Below are 25,038 nucleotides of genomic sequence, written 5' to 3'. Positions count from 1 at the left end.
ATATGAATGGCTCCCCAAGGACAAGGGTGCACTCACACCCCTGCAAGAGCCTCAGAAAGAGCCTCCGATGTGGTGGGGACTGGTGTGGACAGGCCAGGGTGAGTGGGTCTGGTTTCTCACTCATGAGGTTGGCAGGGCTTCAGGTACCCCATGAAAACATGAAAAGACATCATTCTTGAAGGTTAAGATGAAACTTGCTATTTTACTCACAGACAAGGCCCCCTCTTTTCTGGGACTGAAAGATACACAAAGTTTCCTTGTTTCCCCTAAAGCGGGGGTGCTCAGGTAGGAAAGACAGGTCATTTTCCACTGTTCCCTTTCAGCACAAGAAAGCACAGTGATTTTTTTTTTAATGCTTTTCACATTTCTGAGGTCCCCAGGTTATACCGTGACGAACAAGTGATTGGTTCCATCGGCAGCTATGAGAACTTTCTGCATTTTATTTATTTATTTATTTATTTATTTTTTGCGTTACATGGGCCTCTCACTGTTGTGGCCTCTCCCGTTGCGGAGCACAGGCTCCGGACGCACAGGCTCAACAGCCATAGCTCACGGGCCCAGCTGCTCCGCGGCATGTGGGATCTTCCCAGACCGGGGCACGAACCCGTGTCCCCTGCATCGGCAGGCGGACTCTCAACCACCGCGCCACCAGGGAAGCCTGCATTTTTATTGTTAAAAGTGGTTACTATGTAGTCGGGGTTTTTGAATTTCTTTTTCAGACAGTTTAAAAAAAGAGGGAAGGTTCTGAGGTTGGAGTTGAGGTTCAGAGGAACAAACTGGACTTGGAGTGGATCAGAGATGAGTGTGATTTGCAGTTCTGGGACTGGGTAGTTGTGTGACATTGAGCAGGTCACGTAGAGCCTCTGAACTTCAGTTTCTGCATTTGTCAAGGGACACCTTCCTCATCCCCTCGCTGGGATTATCACACCAGACACTGTGGCCAGGGTGTCCGGCACGATATCAGCGCACAATGAGCAACAACTAGGGATGCTCATTCGTCAGCCACAGGAGTTATACCAGAACTAAGGGATTCTTTTAATGATCAGAATTATGGATTTGACTTGAATCTACGAGCCTGAGAAATGTTATAAATACAACTTAACTCTTCATTCCTCCTGAGCTGCCATTCAAACTAAACTTTCTGCAATCGGCTTCCACCCCACCACTCCTCGGAAACTTTCTTCCCAAAGCAGCCATGACGTCACAGGCAGAACCCAATGGCATTTCTGTGCCCTCCTCCTATCCAACTTCTCCATAGAACTGATGCCACTGACAGCTCACTGCATTTTGAGACTCTGCCCTCTTTGTCTGCTCTGACTCTTTTTTCTCCTGGCTTTCCCAAGCTCCCGGGCAACAGCATCCTTCATGGACGCCTACCTGGCACTGTTCCTCGGGGCTTGCTCTTCAGCCCTCATCTCGTCTCACTTTTCACTTCTCTCCCGGAGTGATCTCGTTTGCTCACACATACAGGTAAGACCCATATTTCCATCTCCAGACCTGGCCTCTCCCTGAACTTCAGATTCTGCTTTCTGACTCTGTAATGATCCCCTCCATGCTGCAATCCCCCAGACGTCTTTAAAGTTGCCGCGTCCAAAATTCACCATCCCAGATGCCTGCATCCCGAATATGTGCTTCCTTCTGTTGGACCCACTGGGGTGAATTCCCTGTCACCACCCACTTGGTGCTCTAAGTGAGGAATATTAATGAAGCCTAGAAGCATCTTAGTAGTCACCAGTTGTGTAAAAGCTGCGTCCTTTTTAAAAAATACACCTCTCTGCTGGAACTCTCCAGTCTGTCCTCACCTGCCTGGTTCAGGTCCCTCCTAAGTGACTCCTTTGTCTTTAGTCTAGTGTCCTTCAAACCCAGGCTCCAATGTGCATCCAGGATGATCTTTCTAAAGCCCTCACACGCACACATAGAGGTGACATACTGAGTGCCAACTTGATGTGACCATATAATTTATCAGCCGAACAGAGACACTTTTGATCATGAAAGGGTGTGCTATGAACAATTACACTAGAACAACAGATAAATCCTAAGTCTATGCCAGGCACTGTGCTAAGTGCTTTATACACCAATACCCTTATCAGGTAGCTATTATTATTATTATTATTATTATTACTATTATTATTACTTAAAGGTGAGGACATTGAGGCTTGCAGAGGTTAAATGGCTGGCCCATGAGCATACAGCTAGAACCCCACAGTTTGCATAAGTGAGATTCAAACTCAGCAACATCTGACCCTGGAGCTCAAACTCTTATTTGAAATCATCATCCTTTTATTAAAAAAAATGTGTTATGCCTTCCTTTTATTTCACAACAAAGCTTTCATGGTCTGACATAACCCTTGCCTTCTCTCTGACCTCCTCTCCATAGGAACCATTCCCTGCAGTGGGGCACAACCACTGGCTGCTTCTCACCTCAGTGCACTTGCTCTTTGCTTTTCCCAGATATCTTAATCTGATTCCTTATACTCCATCAAACAGCTCACATGTGATCCCTGCAGGTTAGATGCACCTCCACTGGGCTCACTCAGCATCCTGTGTACATATAAATCAGAACCCCATGAGTAGAGTTTGCTCAGTTGTCTTCTTCAAACTATTGTTGTTGAATGCTTTGTTTATTTTCCTTCCAATGGTCCTGCTTTCTGATAAATTTGTTTCAAACTATAATTTTTCCCTCTAAATACTACTTTGTGCCTCATGAATTTTGACATATGATGATCTTTTTAACCCAAGGATTTGGGGGATTATTTTTGTTTTTGATTTGTTTTTGTTGTTTGTTGTTTTCCAGAAAAAGGAAAGTTTTTTAACTCTTTTATTGTTATTGATTTCTAATTTTATTGCATTATAATTACAGAACATAGTCTGCATGACACTGAATAAAATAATCTTTGGAATAAATTGATCTTTTTCTGTGGCCTAGAACATGGCCAATATTAATAAATATACAAGGTACGATCCAAATGTACATATTCTATGGTTATTATCAAAAAGGCAAGATATAAAAAATGTTGGAGACGATGTGGAGAAAAGGGAGCCCTCATACACTGTTGGTGGGAATGTAAATTAGTGCAGTCACTATGGAAAACAGTAAAGAGGTTCCTCAAAAAATTAAGAATAGAACTGCTATAACATTCAGCTATCTCACTTCTGGGTATTTATCTAAAGAATACGAAAACACTAATTGAAAAGATACATGCACCTCTATGTTCACTGAAGCATTATTTACAATAGCCAAGGTATGAAAACAACCTAAGTGCCCATCAATGTATGAGTGTGGAATACTACTCAGCCATAAAAGAAAGATGAAATCTTGCCATTCGAACAAAATGGATGGACCTTGTGGGTATTATGCTAAGTAAAATAAGTCAGACGGAGAAAGACAAATACCATATGATTTCACACATATGTAGAATATAAAAAATGGTTTTAAATAAATGAATAGACCAAACCAAATAAAAACAAACAAATAAATACAGAGGAAAGAGTAGTGGTTAGCAGAGGGGAAGGGGAGTAGGGGGGAGGGTGAAACAGGTAAAGGGGATCAACTGAATGCTGACAGATGGAAACTATACTTTTGGTGGTGAGCACAATGCAGCGTATACAGAGGTTTAAACATAATGTTGCACATATTAAAAAAGTACATATTCTATTTGTTGGATATATGTGATATATATCTATTTTTTCAGGCTTATTAGTCATGTTATGTAATTCTTCTATATTTGCTTATTTTATCAATAAGTGTGCTCTGTCGATTGGTGCCCCAGAAGGCTATATTAAATTCCAACTACCAGGCTTCCCTGGTGGCGCAGTGGTTGAGAGTCTGTCTGCCGATGCAGGGGACACAGGTTCGTGCCCCGGTCCAGGAGGATCCCACATGCCGCAGAGCGGCTGGGCCCGTGAGCCATAGCCGCTGAGCCTGCGCATCCAGAGCCTGTGCTCCGCAATGGGAGAGGCCACAACAGTGAGAGGCCCGTGTACCATAATAAAAAAAAATTCCAACTACCCTTTTTAAAAATTCTATTCCAGCACTTAGTACGGTACTAGATGCAATACAGTTTGTCTTTGAATAAACGAAGATACTGCCATGACTTTCTTTTTTTTTTTTTTTTTTGCGGTACACGGGCCCCTCACTGCTGTGGCCTCTCCCGCTGCGGAGCACAGGCTCCGGACGCACAGGCTCCACAGCCGTGGCTCACAGGCCCAGCCGCTCCGCGGCACGTGGGATCCTCCCGGACCGGGTCATGAACCCGTGTCCCCTGCATCGGCAGGCGGACCCCCAACCACCGCGCCACCAGGGAAGCCCTGCCATGACTTTCTTGATACCTAGGATTCACCTTATTAGAAACAAGTCCCATAGAGCCCAGCTGAACTTACCTTTAGTTGTGACTCAACATGTCCTTGTCCACTCCAGTGCCACCCCACTAGAGGAGAAGTGTTACAGAGTGGCCAGAGACCGGGGCCTTGGAAAGGGCCAAGGCAAAAGAGGGGCACTGGTGCTTAAACTTCATTAATTTTGGCAACTCTTTCATTTCTGAAAGTGCTTTCTCCTGCCTTAGCTATTTGGTTTTAACTTCATGCCAGTACCACCAGGGAAGCAAGGCAGGCTTTATTATCCCAGATCTACAGCTGAGAGTCTGAAGGACTAGATCATAATATGGGTCACACAGTTAATCATAGAGAACGATAGGTAATGATGAAGAAGCCCAGTTCAGTGTTCTTTCCACAGCAGTAGGCAGAAGCCCACTCATCACTTTAAAAAATTAAAGGGCACTTCATTTTGAAACATGTTTGAGAATTTGATTATCTCCCCTTCAATTAATTCATGATCACCAGATCATGGTAAATCAACAACAACAATTATATGGAGGAAACTGCTGGTGGGAATATAAAATGGTGCAGCTACTGTGGAAAACCATCTAGAAGTCCCTCAAGAAGCTGAACATAGAGTTAACATATAATCCAGCACCTGGTATTTACCCAAGAGAATTGAAAATTTATGTTCGTCCAAAAACGTATATCTAAATGTTCATAGCAGCATTATTCATAATTGCTAAAAAGTGGAAACAACCCAAACGTCTATCCATTGATAAATGAATAAACAAAATGTGGTATGTCTATACTTTGGAATATTGTTCAGACATAAAAAGGAAGGACTGATATATGCTACAATATGGATGAACTCCGAAAACATTATGCTCTGTGAAAAAAGCCAGACACAAAAGGCCACGACTTGCATGATTACATTTATGTGAAATGCCTGGAATAGACAAATTCATAGGGATAGAAGGTAAATTAGTGGTTTTCAGGGGCTGTGGAAGGGGAAAATGAGGACAGACTGCTAATGAGTATGGATTTCTCTTAGGGGGTGACAAAAATATTCTGGAATTAGATATGACAATAGTTGCACAACCTTGTATTTATTATACTAAAAACTAGTGAACTGTGTGCTTTAGAAGGGTGAACTTTATGCCATATGAATCATATCTCAATTTTTTAAAAGCGTATGGCAAATCAAGAATCATAGATCACTGCTCTAAACACCAAAAGAAAATCCCCCCCCCACAAAAAAAGAAAAGAAAATTCTGAGGAAGCAGCACAGCACACAGGAGTGTGAACTTTGGAAAAAGATGGAGCATGTTCAGGGCAGAAAGAGAGACACAGACGTAGAGAACAAACGTATGGACATCAAGTGGGGAAAGTGGCTGGGGGGTAGGGTGGTGGGGGTGGGGTGATGAATTGGGAGATTGGGGGGATTGACATGTATACACTGATGTGTATAAAATAGATAACTAATAAGAACCTGCTGTGTAAAAAAATAAATAAAATAAAATTCAAAAAAAAAATAAAATTCAAAATAAAAAAAAAGAAAAAGATGGAGCATGTTCAAATTCTACCCTTCCAATTATGACTTCCAGAACTTGGGCATTTTATTTAATTTCTCTAAGCATCGATTTTCTTACCTGTAAAATGAGGGCAATATTACCTATTTCATGGGGTGGTTGTGAGGATTAAATGAAACCATTCATGTGAGACAGCTAGTACAATACTACACACTTAATAGGTATCGATAAATGACTGATACTATCATTATTACTTTTATTATCACTATTATGATCATTTTCACATCTTTCAATTCTCTCATATCTAATAATTTTTTAGTGCTATTCTTATTTGACACTTCTAATAACAGATTGTGAGGGTTTCCAGTTTCTATGAGCATAATCGTGGCAAATTCTTCAAAACATGGCTTAAAGGGAAGTCTATTTTTAGTATACTGAGATATCTACTGTGCCTGTTGCATGAAATAAATAATAATTAGCAAAACAGCTGCCAAAAAGCATGTCACGGGAATTCATTCACTACTTTGTTATAAATAGCAGTAGAAATGTTTGCCCATTGCGCCCCCTTGCGTATGTTCAGGAGAACTACCTTTACTCTAGAGAGGAGGAACCTTAGAGTGTTGCAATTCAAACTGTGGTCCTAACCTGGAAGAAATTGACAAATTCTGAGAAACGTACAGCCTTCCGAGACTGAACCAGGAAGAAATAGAAAATATGAACAGACCAATCACAAGGAATGAAATTGAAACTGTGATTTAAAATCTTCCAACAAACAAAAGCCCAGGACCAGATGGCTTCACAGGCGAATTCTACCAAACATTTTAGAGAAGAGCTAACACCTATCCTCAAACTCTTCCAAAATATAGCAGAGGGAGGAACACTCCCAAACTCATTCTATGAGGCCATCATCACCCTGATACCAAAACCAGACAAAGAGGTCACAAGAAAAGAAAACTACAGACCAATAACACTGATGAACATAGATGCAAAAATCCTCAACAAAATATTAGCCAACAGAATCCAACAGCACATTAAAAGGATCATACACCATGAACAAGTGGGGTTTATCCCAGGAATGCAAGGATTCTTCAATATATGCAAATCAATCAATGTGATACACCAGATTAACAAATTGAAGGAGAAAAATCATATGATGCAGAGAAAGCTTTCGACAAAATTCAACACCCATTTATGATAAAAACCCTCCAGAAAGTAGGCATAGAGGGAACTTACCTCAACATAATAAAGGCCATATACGACAAACCCACAGCCAACGTCTTCCTCAATGGTGAAAAACTGAAACCATTTCCACTAAGATCAGGAACAAGACAAGGCTGCCCACTCTCACCACTATTATTCAACATAGTTTTGGAAGTTTTAGCCACAGCAATCAGAGAAGAAAAAGAAATAAAAGGAATCCAAATCAGAAAAGAAGAAGTAAAGCTGTCACTGTTTGCAGATGATACTATACATAGAGAATCCTAAAGATGCTATCACAAAACTACTAGAGCTAATCAGTGAATTTGATAAAGTAGCAGGATACAAAATTAATGCACAGAAATATCTTGCATTCCTATACACTAATGATGAAAAATCTGAAAGGGAAATTAAGAAAACACTCCCATTTACCACTGCAACAAAAAGAATAAAATATCTAGGAATAAACCTACCTAAGGAGACAAAAGACCTGTATGCAGAAAATTATAAGACACTAATGAAAGAAATTAAAGATGATACAAATAGATGGAGAGACATACCATGTTCTTGGATTGGAAGAATCAACATTGTGAAAATGACTCTACTACCCAAAGCAATCTACAGATTCAATGCAATCCCTATCAAACTACCACGGGCATTTTTCACAGAACTAGAACAAAAAATTTCACAATTTGTATGGAAACACAAAAGACCCCGAATAGCCAAAGCAATCTTGAGAATGAAAAACGGATCTGGAGGAATCAGGCTCCCAGACTTCAGACTACACTACAAAGCTACAGTAATCAAGAGAGTATGGTACTGGCACAAAAACAGAAATATAGATCAATGGAACAGGATAGAAAGCCCAGAGATAAACCCACGCACATATGGTCACCTTATCTTTGATAAAGGAGGCAAGAATATACAATGGAGAAAAGACAGCCTCTTCAATAAGTGGTGCTGGGAAAACTGGACAGCTACATGTAAAAGAATGAAATTGGAACACTCCCTAACATCATACACAAAAATAAGCTCAAAATGGATTAAAGACCTAAATGTAAGGCCAGACACTATCAGACTCTTAGAGGAAAACATAGGCAGAACACTTTATGACATTAATCACAGCAAGATCCTTTTTGACACACCTCTTAGAGAAATGGAAATAAAAACAAAAACAAACAAATGGGACCTAATGAAACTTAAAAGCTTTTGCACAGTAAAGGAAACCATAAACAAGACGAAAAGACAACCCTCAGAATGGGAGAAAATAGTTGCAAATGAAGCAACTGACAAAGGATTAATCTCCAAAATACAGAAGCAGCTCATGTAGCTCAATATCAAAAAAACAGGGCCTCCCTGGTGGCGCAGTGGTTGAGAGTCCGCCTGCCGATGCAGGGGATACGGGTTCGTGCCCCGGTCTGGGAGGATCCCACATGCCGCGGAGCGGCTGGGCCCGTGAGCCATGGCCGCTGGGCCTGCGCGTCTAGAGCCTGTGCTCCGCAACGGGAGAGGCCACAGCAGTGAGAGGCCCACATACCGCAAAAAGAAAAAAAAAAAAAAAAAAAAAAAAAAAAAAAACAAACAAACAACCCAATCCAAAAATGGGCAGAAGACCTAAATAGACATTTCTCCAAAGAAGATATACAGATTGCCAACAAACACCTGAAAGAATGCTCAACATCATTAATCATTAGAGAAATGCAAATCGAAACTACAATGTGATATCATCTCACACCGGTCAGAATGGCCATCATCAAAAAATCTAGAAACAATAAATGCTGGAGAGGGTGTGGAGAAAAGGGTACCCTCTTGCTCTGTTGGTGGGAATGTAAACTGATACAGCCACTATGGAGAACAGTATGGAGCTTCCTTAAAAAACTAAAAATAGAATTACCATATGACCCAGCAATACCACTACTGGGCATATAGCCTGAGAAAACCATAATTCAAAAAGAGTCATGTACCAAAATGTTCATTGCAGCTCTATTTACAGTAGCCAGGACATGGAAGCAACCTAAGTGTCCATCAGCAGATGAATGGATAAAGAAGATGTGGCACATATATACAATGGAATATTACTCAGCCATAAAAAGAAACAAAATTGAGTTATTTGTAGTGGGGTGGATGGACCTAGAGTCTGTCATACAGAGTGAAGTAAGTCAGAAAGAGAAAAACAAATATCATATGCTAACACATATATATGGAATCTAAAAAAAAAGAACCTAGGGGCAAGACAGGAATAAAGACGCAGACCTACTAGAGAATGGACTTGAGGACACAGGGAGGGGGAAGCGTAAGCTCGGACAAAGTGAGAGAGTGGTAGTGTATATATGGACATATATACACTACCAAACGTAAAATAGATAGCTAGTGGGAAGCAGTCGCATAGCACAGGGAGATCAGCTCGGTGCTGTGTGACCAGCTAGAGGGGTGGGATAGGAAGGGTGGGAGGGAGGGAGACCCAAGAGGGAAGAGATACGGGGATATATGTATATGTATAACTGATTCACTTCGTTATAAAGCAGAAACTAACACCATTGTAAAGCAATTACACTCCAATAAAAACATTAAAAAATAAAAAATAAAAAAATATAAAACAAACAAATAGAACAAAGTGTGGTCCTCAGATCAGCAGCATAGGCATCATGTAAAAAGCTTGTTGGAAGTTTAGATCTCAGATTCCACTTCCAAATCAGAATCTGCATTTTAACAGTCTCCCTGGGGGATTTGTATGCACACTGAATTTGAAAAATACCAGCAGAGAACATATGGTAAACACTTATTTTCTTAATTCAGGAAACATTTACTGAATGTCTTATATTGAGTGTTAAGTACTTTACCAGGAACTGGAAATACTAAAATAAATATAATTCTTTCCATAAAGAAATTTGAGATTAAAATCCTGTAATAATTGTACACCTTAAAAAGGAGAATTTTATGTAATGTGAATTATACCTCAATTAAAACAAACAAACAGAAAGAGTATAGTAAGTCAAGAATTATAGAAAACTGCTCTAAAACCCAATAGAAAAATGCCAAGGAAGCAGCATAGCACACGAAAGTGTGGATTTTGGAACAAGTGGGCCATATTCAAATTCTACCCTTCCAATGATCAATATAGTACAATCATGCACAGAGTCCAGTGGTACACAGAGAAGAGAATGAACTCTGATTGGAAGAACTGAAGGAAATTTCAAGGAGGACGTGGTATTTGAGATGGACCTTAATAACTATGAATTCACCAGGTGGAGAATGTTGGGGAGAGTATTCCTTTCTGAAGGAATGCCAGGAGCAAAGGCACACATGTTCAAAGGCATGTGGTGGATTAGAGGGATGTGAAGTCCTTTAGTATATCTTTGGTGATCAGCACATTGGTAGAAAGGCAGTTACCTCAGGGGGGAATGGGTTATGGGAAATTCTCACTTCCTAAGGCATACATTTCTATACATTTAAAAAGTTAACAATAAAACAAGACAAGAACAAGAAATGTCTAAGATTAATTGTCTAAACTTTCACCAAAGTAAACAGAAATAAGAACAGAAATCAATGAAATAGAATATGGTCAAACAAAATATCAACAAATTTGACAAACCCTTAGCCAGACTGATCAAGTTAAAAGGAAAAAATATCAACAAATTTGACAAACCCTTAGCCAGACTGATCAAGTTAAAAAGAAAAAAAACACAATTACCAATAGCAGAAATGATAGTGGGAACATCACTACTAACTTTAAAGTCATTAAAGGAACAATAAGAGAAGACTGTGAAAAGATGTTTGCCAATAAACTCAGCATCTTAGATGAGATAGACAAGTGTCTTGAAAGATAGAAATTAATAAAACTGACTCAAGAAGAAATAGGAAATCTGAATATCTCAATATCTGTTAAAGAAAACTGATTTGTGGGATTCCCTGGCAGTCCAATGGTTAAGACACCTCGCTTCCACTGCAGGGGTCATGGGTTCGACCCCTGGTTGGGGAACTAAGATCCCGCACGCTGCGTGGCATGGCCAAAAAATAGAAAAAAAAAATCAATTGGTAATTTAAAACCTTCTAACAAAGAAACTTCCAGACCCAGATATCTTTATTGATAAATTCTATCAAGCATTTAAGGAAGAAATAATACCAATTCTACCAGAGAACAGAGGACGAGAGAACACCTCCCAAGTCATTTTATGAGACCAACATTATCTTGATACCTAAACCAGGCAAACACATTGCAAAGAAATGAAAAACTGAGACCAACATCCTTCATAATATGATTGCAAAAATCTGTAACAAAATTTTAAGAAATCAAGTCAGGCAATGTATAAAAAAGGTTAATCAGCATGGATCAAGTGTTTGAATAGTTAACGTTTGAATTTCAATTATTGTATTTCACCATATTAACAATCAAAGAAGAAAACCCACATGATTTGCTCAATAGATGCAAAAAAAAGTATCTGATAAAACCTAACACAAATTTCTTATAAAGTTAAGCACATATGTACCACAGACTCAGCAATTCCACTCCTGGCTGCTACCCAAGAGAAATTAAAACACATGTCTACACAAAGATTAGTATGTAAATGTTATAGCAATTTTATTCATAGTAGTCAAAAACTAGAAACCATCCAACGGTCCATTAACAGGGGAATGGATAAACAAATTGAAGTATATCCATACAACTGGAACTACTCGGCAATAATAAAAATGACCTTTAACAACATGGATGGACTTGGAGGAAATTATGCTAAGTGAAATGTCAGACAGAGAAAGACAAATACTGTATGCTACCACTTACATGTGGAATCTAAAAAAATATAACAAACTAGTGAACATAACAAAAACGAGACTCACAGATATAGAGAACAAACTAGTGGCTACCAGTGGGGAGAGGGAAGAGGGGAGGGGCAACATATGGGTAGGGGATTAAGAGGTACCATACTACTGTGTATAAAAGAAATAAGCTACAGGGACATATTGTACAACACAGGGTATATAGCCAATATTTTATAATAACTATAAGTGGCGTATAACCTTTAAAAATTATGAAACATTATGTTATACACCTGTAACTTACATAACATTGTACATCAACTATAACTCAATTAAAAAAAAAAAAATGACGGCGCCGCTGGGGGCCCGGTGGACTCTGCGTAGGGGTTGGCGCCGGAGAGTTCCGGCCGTCTGGGGCTGACACCCAGCGCCCAGCCCGTCGAGTCCGCGGCGCCTCGGCCCCGGTGCGCCCCGCGGCCTGGGAGCGTCGGCCGGGCGGGCCGGCATTAAACTGAGATGTCCCTGTACGACGACCTGGGAGTGGAGACCAGTGACTCAAAAACAGCAGCCTGGTCCCAAAACTTCAAACTTCTGTAGTCTCAGCTCCAGGTGAAGAAGGCAGCTGTCACTCAGGAGAAGAGCCAGAGGAAAAACAAAGTACAGTCCTCGCCCCGGTAATCAACCTGAAGCCTGAAGCGAGGTGCCTCTTCAGACCAGAGGCAGATTGTGGACACCGCGCCGCACGTGGCAGCGGGCCTCAAGGATCCGGTTCCCAGGGGATTTTCTGCAGAAGTTTTGATTCCCCTAGCTGATGAATATGATCCCATGTTTCCTAACGATTTTGAGAAAGTAGTGAAGCACCAAAGAGAGGAGTGACAGAGACAGCGGGAGCTGGAAAGACAGAAATAGAAGAGAGAGAAAAGAGGCGTAAAGACAGACATGAAGCTAGGGGGTTTTCCAGGCGACCAGATTCAGATTCTGATGAAGATGTAGATTATGAGCCAGAGAGGAAGAAGAGAAGTATGGGCGGAGCTGCCATTGCACCACCCACTTCTCTTGTAGAGAAACACAAAGAGTTACCCCAAGACTTTCCTTATGCAGAGGATTCAAGACCTCGCTCACTGTCTTCCAAAGCTGCTATCCCTCCCCCAGTGTACGAGGAACAAGACAGACCCAGATTCCCCCACCGGCCCCAGCAACTCCTTCCTCCCCAACATGGGTGGCACAGTAGCACATAAAATCATGCAGAAGTACGGCTTCCGGGAAGGCCAGGGTCTGGGGAAGCACGAGCAGGGCTTGAGCACAGCGCTGTCAGTGGAGAAGACCAGCAAGCGGGGAGGCAAGATCATCGTGGGCGACGCCACTGAGAAAGATGCAACCAAGAAGTCAGATTCAAATCCATTAGCTGAAATACGTAAGTGTCCTACTAAAGTGGTCCTACTAAGGAACATGGTTGGTGCAGGAGAGGTAGATGAAAACTTGGAAGTTGAAACCAAGGAAGAGTGTGAAAAATATGGCAAAGTTGGAAAATGTGTGATATTTGAAATTCCTGGTGCCCCTGATGATGAAGCGGTACGAATATTTTTAGAATTTGAGAGGGCTGAATCAGCAATTAAAGCTGTTGTTTATCTGAATGGGAGGTATTTTGGTGGATGGGTGGTCAAAGCATGTTTATACAATTTGGATAAATTCGGGGTCTTGGATTTGGCAGAACAAGTGTGACTGTGAACTAGAGCCTGAGTCATCTCCAGTGATCCTTCAACGAGCCACAGACTGAGCAGCGGAGAGCAAGGTGACAGGCAGCCTGCATGGCTGTGCGTACAGAGACTCTGGAAGGACTTCTAAGATATATGTCGACTGATCCCTTTTTTATTTTGTGGTTTTCTAATATAGTATAAAAATCCTTTAAAAAAAACCCAAAATAGATAACTGATAAGAACCTGCTGTATAAAAAAATAAAATAAAATTCAAAAACATAAATAAATAAATAACAATGTGTGCCTCTCTGGTTGTTTCTCTTTTTTATTACTACTTCTGAGGTGATTACATTTTTTGCTAGGATTTCATGATAATCCTCAAGTGCTTCAGTGATATGGCATTTCTTGCACTAAAAAATCTAGAGTTTTGGGATATGGGGTTGTGTTACCCTTTGCTTTTCTTTCTTTTTCTTTTTTTTTTGATTCATTTTGATAAAACCTGCAAGTTACTAAAAAAAGAAAAAAGAAAAAAGAAAAAGAAATGACCTATGATACATGTGATCACATGGATGAATCTCAACATTTTTGTGCTGAGTGAAAGAAGCCAGACATAGAAGACTACATACTGGAAGATTTCATTTATATGAAACTATAAAAAAGACAAATCTATCAAGACGGAAAGCAGATCAGTGAATGTCCAGGACCAGGGATGGAAAATTGAGAAAGGGAACAGGGAACATTTTAGGATGATGTAAATGTTCTCTATATTGATCATGATACTGATTATACAGGTGTATAAATAAGTCAAAAGTCACCAAATGCACACGTAAAATAGATACATTTTAATCTGTAAATTATACATTAATAAAATTGATTTTTTTTCACAAGTGCACATCCATAGGGGTTTATATTGCAAAAAAGAAACTGTCTTGGAGGGTCTTACAGTTGCTGGATATGAGTTTGAGCTGGACCATGGGATGTTCTGGCATCATGGGTGAGGTCAGAGAATCCTGTCTGCTGGAGCTCTGGTGACAGTTTGAATCCTAACAGTCATACTGGTGCAGTGGGTGCAGACAGAGCTGCTGATGTTGCCAGTTCAGTGAAAGTGTGAAGGTCTCAAAGCATCAGGAGGCTTTGATTTACACTTTTGTACTTGGGTCATTCACAATAGTTCCCAGAGAAACAAGAGCTGCCTGGTGACATGGACAAGGGGATGAAGTCTCCAGCCACTTTTCCAGGAACCCCCCAGTGCTGATGCTGGGCCTGTGGTGAAGAGGCATAAAAGGAGAAGCATCCAGTGGTAAGGAAAACATAGTTTTGAGAGCTGAGAGTCCAGTCTGGTGGCCCAAAGCTAGCTAGACAGGCCTGCCTGTTTCCTAGGGAGGAAGAAAGAGTGAGAGCCCAGGGTTCATGGCTAGCAGAAAGGGCAGAGTGGCACAAAAAGGACAGCATCTTTAATGTCCTTCCCAGGGGACCCAAATGGCCTGAGGAAGACAGACTCTACGTGTCTCAATCCCTACCTTCTCAGAACTTCCCTCCCAAAGTTGCCTGTGCCCCCTGCCAGCCCCTGGGACACACTTCTTGCCTGGATCACTCTATTCAGACACAACTGCTGTTTCACCAAACTGGATTCTTTCTTATACTTTCCCTTTTTCAATTATTGATGGCCACCTGTGGTCACTGGGGTTAGAAGGATGGCCTTAGAACCACTTTCACTCCCCCATTTTACTGAGAAGGAAAATGGAGCCCTGGGAGGCAACATCCAAGTTATGAATTGGAAAACTTTAGATCTAGTCAGAACCAAGTTCAAATTTCACTCTCCCATTTGCTAGCTCTATCAAAGTGGACAAATCTCTTAAGGTCTTTGAGCCTCCTTTGCCTTAACTGTAAAAGAGGTACAATGACCCCTTGATCGTGGGGTTGTCCCAAGGATTACACAAGACAATGCACAGACCGCACCTGCAGGATCTCTACCACGTAGTCGGCCACCAAAAATGGCCTTAGGGGCCGGGGGAGGGTTGTATCTTGCCAGGAAGATGGCTGCCCTGGACATCTCACTGCCTTCTCTGGCCTTTGTTTCTGAAAAAAATGCACTTCAGTGTTCATTCTGGTCTCTTAGGGCCCATTAGTGTCTTTTTTCTTTTCTCATTCCTTCTTTGATCTAAGTAGAGGAATCTGAGTACTCGATGGCAGTTTTCTGACGCAACAAATACCCTTTTCCACCTGTGTAACTGACGGTGGTGGCAGCAATAACCACAACAGCCCCAGTAATAATACCTTTCCCACCCACACAGGCAGGCTTTGCCCTCTTTAGAAGCAGCAAAGGGCAGGGCATGCAACAGGGCAGCAGACGACCACACTCACCGACGACCTAAGCCCCCTCACAGAAGCTCCTGGAGCAATGACTACCACTATCCCCCAATCCAGAGTGTTCTTCCTGCCCTGGCACGACAAGCAGGACAGACTAGGGGCTGGGGGTTATTTTCACAAGTCTCACCATGCCTGGAAGAGAGATTACAGGAAGGTACATGCGCAAGAGGCTTTCAAACTCCAGATCCAAGATGTCCCTGATCCAGAGCTCACACTCGGCCCATGTGGTATCAGCAAGTGGCCTCTGGCAACCCCTTCCAGCACCACCCTACTCCTTCCTCTAGGGGGAGCTGATGAGCCACAGGTGCTCAACCCCAATTACTATTTACTTCAACGGTGTACGCTTAGCTCATCACAATGCCATTAGCATCAAGAGGCAACTCAAAACTTGGGCAACCAGAAGTGATGCTCAGGTCATCTGTCCTAAAGCAAGACCCCCAGGTCACATTCCACCAGTGTCCTTGGCTCACTTCACTTCTGCAGTAGCAAGAAAACCAAAACTTCACAGGCTTCTACCCAAGTACCCTTCATGTACTTACTACTAAAACCTAAAAAATGTCTGTCTTTTGATACTACAGATCTATCTTATGATAGGACTCTTCATATAACATCAATCATGGCTAACACTTATTGAACACTTCCATTGTCCCAGGAACTGCGCTAAGTGTTCCAAATGCATGATTTCACTTAATCCCCACAACATTCTATAAGGTAGTTACCATTATTATCCCTGTTTCACAGATAAGGAAACTGAGGCTCTCAGACTTTGGATCTAATAGCAGAAAGATTTGAACCCAAGTCCGTTGTTCTAATTATTATTCCCACCACTACCTTGCGACATTAATTATGAATCAGAGGGGCACCTTTCCTCGTAGCCCTTATGCTGTGGGTACAACATTTTGACAACTGAGACACATACTCTGCTATTAGTACACAGTCAAGTGTCCTTCTCTGAGTTGACAATGTGGTCCTAACCTTCAGGTCCAAGAGCGTCTCAAGAAACAGCTTAGGGCTTCCCTGGTGGCGCAGTGGTTGAGAGTCCGCCTGCCGACGCAGGGGACACGGGTTTGTGCCCCGGTCCGGGAAGATCCCACATGCCACGGAGCAGCTAGGCCCATGAGCCATGGCCGCTGAGCCTGTGCGTCCAGAGCCTGTGCTCCACAATGGGAGAGGCCACAACAGTGAGAGGCCCGCATGCCGCAAAAAAAAGAAACAGCTTAACCTGGTAGTAAGTTACTACCAGAGAGCAGAGGAAACTAGTCATTCAGTTGAAGCACATCCATATTTGGCATCCTGATGCATGACAGTAATGATCCTGTTTGCCAGGTACTGCAACTAACTGGGCTTTGATCCTGATGGCATCACCTGGGCTTAATGCCCTGTAGAGTCCTGCTGAGGATCTAGCGAGGCAGAGGGGGACTTTCGGAGCCTCCTGCCTCAACTCTCTGACTGTGCTCCGATTCTCCGCCCGCCCCGCATAAATCCTGGGGGCTTCTCTGGGGTATTTGTATGAGCACGTGGGAGAAAAGTCTTAAGCTCTTTCCTGAGAAGAGGCTGCACCCATTCCACAGGGTCCCAGAGCCCTTCCAGGAGGCTGGATCTGGTGGGAGCAGGGAGTGGGTACTGGAGCAGCAGGATTTTATGACCGTGAGACAAATGAGGTGCTCCCTTATTCAGAGCCAAAAGCCCTGCTGATTGGTGTAGGGTCAAAATGTAAGCGCTGAGAAAGTCCAAGGAAGGAGAGGGGATGGGAGCGAGGGCAGAAGAAAAGATTTCAGGAGCAGAGAGCCTTAAGCCAACGGGCAGGATTTGGATAAGAAGGACATTCCTGGCAGAGAACAGATGGAAGATTATACTGAATGAGGACCAAAGGGGAGAGGCTAGAGGCATGAGATGTAGCTGAGGACCCTGTGGGAACCTGAGCAGGAGAGCAGAGTGGGCCTAGAGTGGGAGTTAGAGGAGGTAGTGAGGAACAGGGCTGCACCGTGAGGGAAATGGCTTCCTGGGAAGATCAAACTCACAGGGTGTGCTGGACAGAGAGGTGATGGAGAGGCTTGGAAGCAGGAGTCCAGTTAGGAGGTCCAAATCTGTCACCCAGTTCCAACATGTGGGTTTTTTCCCTACACCAAGCAACTGTCTGGCACCAGCTGGGTGTTCTACAATTCAACTCTATTTTGACACTATCGACCCGGAGATGGCATCAGATCCCACAGGTTAAGGGCTCAGTCCTATAAGACTAACCCCCCACTTCCCCACTTGAGACACCAATCACAAGTCCAGGTTGTCACCTGTGCCTCTGACTGACCAGCTATAGACGGGAGCTTCCCACAACCCCTCCCTGGGTTTGATTAATTTGCTAGAGTAGCTCACATAACTCAGAGGAACATTTTACTTACTAGACAACTGGTTTATTATAAAAGGATATAACTCAGAAACAGCCAGATGGAAGAGACGCATAGTACAAGGTGGGGGGAAAGGGCTCGGAGCTTCATGCTCTCCCCAAGTGCACCACTCTCCCCAAATCACCAACCCAGAAGCTTTCTGAACCCCATCCTTAGGGGTTTTACGGAGGCTTCATTACATAGGCTGGTTGATTACATCATCAGCCACGGGCGTGGCAGGGGGGGGTGTGGGGGGGTGTGGACTGAGAGTTCCAACCCTCTAATCAGGTGGTTGGCAACCAGTCCCCACCCTTAGAAGCTTTCCAAAGGTCACCTCATTAACATAACAAAAGACATCTTTATTGCTCTCACCAATTAGGAAATTCCAAGGGTTTGGGGAGCTCTGTGCCAGAGACAGCTGTGAGGAAGAAGACCAAGTATATATTGCTTATTATAAATCACAACATTACAGGAGGCAAATGACATCATTGTGTCACCCTGTCACCAAGACCTAACACAGGATCTGACACAGCTCCCAGGCCTTAGGAACACACTAAAGGTCACCTGCAGGCAAAGGCGTGGAGTTGACTTGTGCAATTTAAGAAAACATTTAGCTGTGAAATCCTGTCCTCACCCTGAGACTTTCCTTGATAAGCCAGGCTGGAAGTTTGCTTCTAAATTCCCAGCAAGGGACTTCCCTAGTGGCGCAGTGGTTAAGAACCCGCCTGCCAGTGAAGGGGACATGGGTTCGAGCCCTGGTCTGGGAAGATCCCACATGCCGTGGAGCAACTAAGCCCGTGTGCCACAACTACTGAGCCTGCGCTCTAGAGCCCGCGAGCCACAACTACTGAGCCCACGTGCCACAACTACTGAAGCCTGCGCCCCTGAAGCCCGTGTTCCGCAACAAGAGAAGCCACCACAACGAGAAGCCTGCGCACAGCAACAAAGAGTAGCCCCTGCTCGCCGCATCTAGAGAAAGCCTGTGCACAGCAACGAAGACACAAAGCAGCCAAAAATAAATTAATTAATTAATTAAAAACAAAACTTTTTTTTTTTTTTTTTTTTTGCTGTACACAGGCCTCTCACTGCTGTGGCCTCTCCCGTTGCGGAGCACAGGCTCTGGACGCGCAGGCTCAGCGGCCATGGCTCATGGGCCCAGCCGCTCCACGGCATGTGGGATTTTCCCGGACCGGGGCACGAACCCATGTCCCCTGCATCGGCAGGCAGACTCTCAACCACTGCGCCACCAGGGAAGCCCAAAAAAACAAAACTTTTTAAAACTAATAAAAAAGAAAAAGTTCCCACCAAAAGACAGGAAAATGGGACTTGACCTTGCCATCTTCCCAGGCTTTTGGCTTCTCTGTACCTACCCACTTCCTAGACTAGTACCATCACGGATGCCTTAGGGTAGCTTTAGACCAAAGGCAAGTTGTCTGGATTGACTTCTTCCGGTCCTGAGGACAACACTACAAGCTTGGGAAAAAGTTTCCCCAGCCTCTGGTATCACCTCTCCTTTCTCTCAAGCAAGACTCTCTGGACATGGATTCCAACACCACTGCACTCCTGCTGCCCCCTGGGGTCTCATTAGAATCTGTCAAAAGTCTTGAGCAGCTTAGGACTTGGCCCTGCAGACAACTCTCAGACACAAAGCCCACCCAGAGGGGAGCATCCTAAGTTTGTCACCTCCCAGGAAAGCCTCTTGAAACACTCTTCACCAGCCAGGAACCCTCAAGCATCAGAGATAGAAGCTCATTAACTGAACTCTTTCCAAGCCCATTTCTCAGAAAGCATCCCTTCCCTTTCTGCCTCCTACGTTACCTGAAAACTCCTGGCAGCTCCACCTCGACTGACAGGTGTGGATTCTCAGGACTGTGACACTTATTTGAACGTGTTTGTTTAGTGTTTCCATATTTGAATAGGCAACACCCCCATTAAGGCTGAGAGGTTGGTACCATCAGCCTCAGCTTAGATAAAAGGAGAGGGAAGCACCAAGAGGTTAAGTTGCTTCTCCAAGTTCACAGAGCTAGGAAGTGAGGGAAACAAGATTCTCTGTCTCATTCTAGAGCCCAAACTCCTGACCCCTATACTCTAGTGCTGAGCTGTCCAATAGGATAGCCACTAGCCACTATGCTAGCTACTTATGTTCAAGTTTTAATTAATGAGAATCAAATAAAATTAAAAATCCACTTTCTCAGTTCTAATAGTCACAATCCAGGTGCCCACTAGCCACGTGTGCCTAGTGGTTAATACATCTGAGAGTGCAAATATGGACTGTTTCCACTCTCATGGCAAGTTCTGCTGGACAGCCTGTAGTCTGATGCTTCTCATTTATACATCTGGGCAAGAGGCAAAGTTATTGCCTGGCCCACCACCCTCACGGCTACCCCATCCCTTCATGAAAATAACCCCAAATGCCTCTTTAGAGCAGCATGGCCCTGACTTGTCTTTCTTTTCTTGCTGCCAGCTCTGTCCAGTCTCCAGGAGGGTGGCAGGAAACCTCGCCAACAAGACACATGGAAAGAATGAGATTTCTGAGACCGTGCAGCCAGGCCTCCCCACATGTGTACTGGCGGTCCAACAGGAAAATGGCAGTGAGTCCCCAGCCACAGCCCAGGCAAGGGGCAGATTCCCTCAGCCTCACCGTGGATGTTGCTGACATTTCTCTGGAGTCAGCGTGCCCTCCTGGCCCCCAAGCTGTGTTACGGCCAATTGTCCCTAGAAACTCGGTGTTTACTAGCTTCTGGAAGTTTTAAGGGCGAGGAATATCCATTTTTCATAAAGCCCTGGGTTCCTCTTGACTTCTGTACACTCAGAGCTTACATCTGGAAGAGAAACCTCATCCTCTGATCAGCTACCATGTGGTTTCTTTTTAGAAAGAAACTTTACTGAAGGAATGTGCCCAGCAGGCTGCCTGTTGGCCCCGAGTGGCATTTTGGCTGTGCCTCCTCTACCTTTCGAACCACACTCCCCAAGGATACCCAGGTCCTCGTCGTCCATCTCCCGCTCTCAGCATCCAGCATGGAAACTGGGCCCCGCTTCCCTGGTCTCTGCCTCAGCGGTTTCAGCCCCATTTCGCATCCTGTTCATTTCTGGTCCAAACACAGCCTGCTGGCACCATATTCCTTTCCTGCTGGCTGTGGGTCCTGCTCAGCTTGTTCTTCTGGACACCTACCCCCTGACTCCAGGGGAGTGAGGCGAGGGGGTAGGCTCTGCTTTCTGACTGCCTGCCCGGTGACCCGTGATAAAGTAGAAGTCAGGATGCCGAAGTTCTTCCTAACCCAGGGTGGAGTGTGCATCCCAAGCCCCAAGCTGCAGTGACCAGCCGTTGGGACAACCCCACCATGACCTTCTCCCTTTTCGGGAGTAGCGTCTCTAGCAGAGAAACTGACTGTGTCTTTTTCTCCAGGTTTCCTCCTCCATATCAGACTCAGGGTCAGACAGGAGGTTTTCAATGGACACATCCTCCCTACAGGAAGCCCCTCAGGAAGGACCCTCTCTCCATGTGACTCTAGCCCCTTTCTCACCAACTAAGAGGTTGGCACTCGCTTTAGCATTCGGACCTGCAAGTAGCAGGCATTAAGGACCCTCTTCCTGTTAGATAGCACACAGAAAGCAGACTGTAGGAAGAATAGCAGGATGAGGACAAATGTCGTGCTGAAAGGTTGACTGGAAGAAAAAGTACTTGCAAAACGTTTGCTGAAGAGCCACTGTCAGCCTATATTCATAGCTATTCTATTACCATAAAAACAGCCCATACAAACTGATAAGAAAAATTTCAAGGAAAACTTTGGAAAAAGGGCAGAATTTAGGAAAAGGCAATTCTCACACACATACACAGATGCACACGTGAGGTAACTGAAATGTCTAAAGTGGAATATGTTCAATTTCACTGATAGAAGGGAAAATAGAAGACTGTGAGAAGCCAGTTTTCACCCATTAGATTGGCAAAGATTAAAAAGAATGAACATTCCCAGTGCTGGCAGGATGCTGTGTCAAAAACTGTGAAGGGTCTGGAATGTTCTCCCACTTGCACAGTTTATATATATATATATATATATATATATATATACACACACACACATACATGTGTGTGTGTGTGTGTGTGTGTATACACACTGCAGAAGCATGAGCACTTGCGTCAGAGAAAAGAGTTCTTTATTGATGCAACCAGATCAATAGTCAGAGTAAAGTGCAGTGTCAGTCCCTGACTCCTAGACCCACAGGTAATGCTGTGAGGGCTGATAAAAATTCTCTTGTGAGTGGCAGGTTTCATTCCATAGACAAGGGATGGAAAAAAGTATTTCCTCCATTTGTATACAGGAGAGAGGCAGCCATCTCCCTCCTCTCTGGGAAGGAGAGAGAAAAACCTTTGGAGAAGAGATAGGAAGGATCCTGGATGCTCACTCTGACCTTTTGGAATGTAAAAATCTCTCTCCAAGGGCCAGCTAAGCCCAGTAGGTGTCTCAGGCTTTTACCAAGAGATGGCTCCAAGGTTTGGGCTTCATCCCTTTTGAAACGTGAACACTAGGGAAATAGTGGTCCAGTATTCCTGACACTTTGGAAGCTTAACCTAGGGATCTAGTCCAGATTATAGTCATTTGTCCCATTTGGGGAGATAAGAGAAATTTTGTTATCCTTTTGGATTAGAGGAATTAGCAAATGGCTATAGATCTAATTCTCATAGTGTACAAAAAGCAAAACGTGCCTAGGAGAAGTGAAGGCAAACATCCTGTCTTTATACCAAATACATTTCTCTGTCTCAGGAGGCTAGAGCATTTTACAGGAGCACTGAGAAATCCAGAGAAGGTTTATTTCCCCACACAAGGTTGCAGAGAGAAAAGGGCATTCTTGGCCTTTGCTGACAGAAATGTGTATTGCTATAGCTCTTTGGGGAAGTAATCTAGCAAATCTATTCTGACTGCACACCTTAGTACTCCAGAAATCCCACTTTATAAAATATAACAAATAGAAATAAAACACAAAGTCAAAAGAATATACATGTAAGAATGCAAATTACAGGACTGATAGAAATGGCAACAAATGGAAAACAGTTGAAATACCTGTCCATAAGAATGTATAAATTGCTGAAACAGTTATACCATGAAGTATGTTGTGGGCTTTTTAAATGTTTATTCTATATCTTCATAGATATAGAAGTATATCTATATATGTAAGTATATCTTTAAGTATATACTTGCATACATAGGTGAGAAAGGCAGAATGGAAGAGATATATAATATATCCATTTGTAAAACGATGAAAAAACTTATATGTACGTGTCATACAGGTACATGATTATATGGGAGAAAGATGTGGGAGGATAAACTTTTAATATTAATTGCCTTTGGGAGGGTGGAGATAGGAAAAGAAAGAGGAGGGTAAAGTTTAAATTCAGGAAAAAGAAAAATATGCCTAGCTCAATATCAGTGGAAAATTTAGGATATAAAATTCTCACTGTGATATTACTCTAGGTATATACTAATTGAATCTACTCCTGGACAAGGACTAGAATAGTATGTCAACAAATGAAAATATTTTATTTGGGGACTCATATTTTATTTATTCACTCAACAAGTATATTGAATGTCTACTCTGTACCAGGCCCTGTTCTCATCCCTGGAAAGATGGTACTAGACAGAATCCTTGAACTCATGGAGCTTACTCTCTAGTGGGGGAGACAGACAATGACTTTGGTCAAGAATAAATGTGTCAGAAAATGTCAGGTGGTAATAAGTGCTATGATGAAAACTTAAACAGGAGAAGGACCAGGGTGATGGGGTTGCCATTTTGAATGGTGATCAGAAACAGCGTCTCTCTGACCTGAGCAAGGACCTAAAGAAAGTAGGGAAGCAATCACACGCTTTCTCCTTCCCAGGTCAAGCATCATCAGGCTCTCAGCCCCGCCTTTCATGGTTTATTTCTGGACCTCTCTCAAAGGGCTCCAGTTAGTGGATCCCAAAACCAAACACACCCCTCTTCTGTGTGGTTTAACTAACACAGAGAAGAGGCAGTGAGTACGTACCTAGCTTTCCCCTGGAAATATACACCATATTGTATGTAGAATAAAATTGTTCTGGAGACAGTAAGATGTCAGAGTGAAAAGTATGTAATTTGGAGGCACGTGTTCTAGATTCAACACCTGGCTCTCCTACTTACTAGCTGCATGACCTTGAGCAAGTTATTTATCCTCTCTGGGACCTTCTCAATAAAATGAAGGATAATAATCCTATCTACTCCCGTAGAAACCATTAATTTTAAAAACTTTAACGACGCCTGGTACATAATAAGAGCTAAAAAGAAATAGCTCTGTTATTACTATTGCTACTTACTATTGCTACTGCTAATATTTTAAGGGTTGGCCCACTTGCAGTGTGGACTCACATTGAACTTGTAGAGTTTTGAGGGCCTGGTTGCAACTTACAAATGGTCACTCCTCTTTTCTTAGAACTTACCTCCTATTGGTAAGGGAGGAAGGGAGAAAGAGAAGACAGGGGTGGGGCGCTACTGCTTTGAACCATGCAGCCCAAGGAGGCCTCTCTGAGGCAATATTTGAGCTGAACAAAGTAGGCAGCTCAAATAACATTTTCATTATTAAGGAAATGAGCATGTATGAAGGAACATGTACCAACTTAAAGATGCTTCTGGACTCTTAACAACTCAACCAAATCAATGCAACATGAAAAAAAATTTTATACCTGGAATATTTGTCATATAACGAATAAAAGAGTATTTAATTTGTGTTAATGTTCTCTTTTAATCTTTTATCAAAAATATCAGGTAAAGGGGCTTCGC

General features: G+C 43.0%; 1 protein-coding gene and 1 pseudogene across 4 annotated transcripts in view; one reads left to right on the top strand and one right to left on the bottom strand.

Moving 5' to 3' along the window:
• Positions 1-25,038, bottom strand: part of PALM2AKAP2 (PALM2 and AKAP2 fusion) — a 624,976-nt gene that overhangs the window by 550,167 nt on the left and 49,771 nt on the right. The gene's annotated exons all lie outside the window — the stretch shown is intronic.
• Positions 11,936-13,520, top strand: LOC308619156 (splicing factor 45-like; annotated as a pseudogene). The gene has a single exon. The product of its transcript is annotated as a splicing factor 45-like (transcript).

This window comes from Mesoplodon bidens (assembly GCF_964165515.1).
Source record: "Mesoplodon bidens genome assembly, chromosome: 6".
Taxonomy (NCBI): Eukaryota; Metazoa; Chordata; class Mammalia; order Artiodactyla; family Ziphiidae; genus Mesoplodon; species Mesoplodon bidens.
The sequence above is the reverse complement of the archived record's forward strand: the minus strand, read 5'-3'. Positions and strand labels throughout refer to the sequence as shown.